Consider the following 2710-nt stretch of genomic DNA (forward strand, 5'->3'; position numbering starts at 1 on the left):
TTTAGAAGAAATGGAATAGGAAATGGAGGTTATAAATAGGAATCTAAATGTAGCACAGGATAGATAGAAAAGTTATGCAGACCAACATAGGGCATTTAAGGAGTTTCAGGTTGGGGAGCATGTGTATTTGTACATCAAGCCCAGGAATACCTCTTTGAGGATTGGATCATGTGCTAGATTGGCACCTTAGTATTGTGGGCATGTTGATATCCTTGAAAGGGTTGTACCAGTGGCCTACCGACTTGCACTACCTCCAACAGTGAAATTCCATGTTGGTTTCCATATTTCATTACTTAAAAGGTATATAAAGGATGTTGATAATGTTAATGATTGGTCTATATTTTAGGTGGACAGAGAAGAATAATTCCAACTGGAGCCTCAATGCATATTGCAGTAGAAGCATCTCATGCTCAGAAATAGATCGATATAGCAAGTTAAAGTGTAGTGGAAGCACTTTGGGCATGAAAAAGCTACATGGGAGATGGCAGATCAGATTTGGGCCATGTATCCTTCTTTGTTTTGCAATGGAAGAAAGAAAATTTTGGTTTGATGTTTGGTATATGTTTGGAATATGTTTTGGTATATGTACATATGTATATGGATGTAAATACTGCCATGAGCTAAGTTATAAAGCTCCAAAATTGGCATGGTTGTTATCTTGTCATGTTGTCATGATGTTTTTATTTTGACATGGTCATTCATTGTAAATATTGTAATGAGCTAAGTTATAAATCTCGATGGGCAGTATGTTTTATTTTTAGTGGTATTTCTAAGGTCTTGGCGTGGTTTAACACTGGCGACAGTGTTCCCCAAGGGGGACGGGTCTGTAACATCCCCTCATTAAAAGTTAATGTAATAAAAGTTAATAAAGGAAAAATAAGAGTGCAGTTAAGGGATGCATATTCCAAGCTGAATGTTGGGACAATGTATCATAGCAAGCATAACTAGATGTGTTTATGGCTAAAGGAAATTAGCAAAGGTATTAAAAAGGAGAAAAGGTATTTTTGGCACATTTTTTTATGAAAATAAATGAAATTAGCAGAAAAGGGATGTGAAAGGTCACAGGTTGCATGTGAGGAGGAAATTGAAGGAAAATAATGGAAAATGAAAAAAACTTATGCCTAATTGATAGAAAGGCTTCTGAGGATCAGTTTGTTACCTGTTGTCAGTTCGGTTTTGGAGCTCTCCCCTCTCTCTCTCTCTCTCTCTCTCTCTCTCTCTCTTGGAAACTTAAAGTTTTCTTAGATCACTCTACCTTTGGAACAAGGAAGGAAAAAGTAAACCAAGGAAAGTAGGGAAAGCAAGGATAAAGAAAGGAAGAGGAGGATCAAGCATCTTCAATAGGAATACTTGCAAGTAACATATTACATGTGTGATTTCCTAGTTCGTTTTGACATCCATTTCTTTGCATGTTGGCTTATGGTTCTCTTGCTATCAGTGGCATGGTTTTTCCAAGTTAGGACAGTGGTTTTCACCCTCGCCTTGCCTTTTTTAGGATAGCCATGGTGCGATGGGATTGTTTTCTTGGTTTTGAGCTTTAGTATTACCGAATGGTTTCAGAATTCGGGGTGGAATTGTTCTTAGGAAAATCACAAAGGCCTAGGAATCCCTTGACCATTTTTTGTGGGATGCATGGTAAACCCTGAGGATGGAATCTCAATTTAGGGCCTAGTGATCGAGTGTGGATTACGATAAATCCTGACAGACTGGTGTCTCAGTTTAGGGACTAATGATATGGTGTGGATTGTGGTAAAGCCTGAGAGACAAGGAGACGAAATCTCCTCAAGGATAATTATGGAGTCTGGAGGAATTCCTAGCTTCATATGGTTTTGTGTTCTCAGTGTCGGTTTTGGTGAGATCACGGTCTGGTGAGGGTGGCGGTGGTTTAACCTATGGATTCCTTTAGTTTTTTGTGGATGGTTTATCCATGAGATCCCACATTCATGCTTGGAATATGGTACAAGGGTGATTGGCTGAAAGAAAGATTTGGTTCAGCCATATCTATAGTTCGGTGGTACATGGAAGTCATGAACCTGGTCATATTTGCATATAATTAATATAAGGTAAGTTATCTTGATTTTTTACTTGTTAATATGTGTCTTTAATGGTCATTATCTCATTGTTATTTTCATGGTTTAATGTTGGTTATATGTCTGGTTATTGTCCTCGATATTTTATGTATTTACTTGTAATTGTAAGGAATTACAATGGATGCAAGACCTAATTGATGTCAAAGAAGTTAAGGGAAGAGGGTGGTGATCCGTATTTTTAGGTATCATATGAGTTATCAATAATTTATGATCTACCTTGTCTTCATTTCCTATAGATTGCGTTGATGCCAAGTGTTTGAAAAAATGCCAGTCGTGGTTAGGGATGACTAGGCCTAGTCCTAGAGTTAGTTTTTCATTTCTAAGTCTTTTTATCATGTAATTCATGGATTCTAAATTTAGTTTTGGGTAGTGACCATGGCTTTGGGTCTGAACAAGTGGCTCAAATCTCAGGGACGTTGGCACAATAATGAGAAAAATAGTCCCTGGATGCTCGCACACCATGTTACGGGAGTTTCCACAGCCCACTAGATGCAGGAATGCACATATCATGGGAGCGTCCAGTGGTTGATTGGTATAAAAACCCAATAAAACATAGGAACTGGTCACCTAAGAGGTCGGGATGGTTCCTAGGAATACTGTTGCTGATGTTCAAGGTATGT

This window comes from Pinus tabuliformis, chromosome 3_1 (assembly GCF_031772625.1).
Source record: "Pinus tabuliformis cultivar Carrire ecotype Pingquan chromosome 3_1, CPIR1, whole genome shotgun sequence".
Lineage (NCBI taxonomy): Eukaryota > Viridiplantae > Streptophyta > Pinopsida > Pinales > Pinaceae > Pinus > Pinus tabuliformis.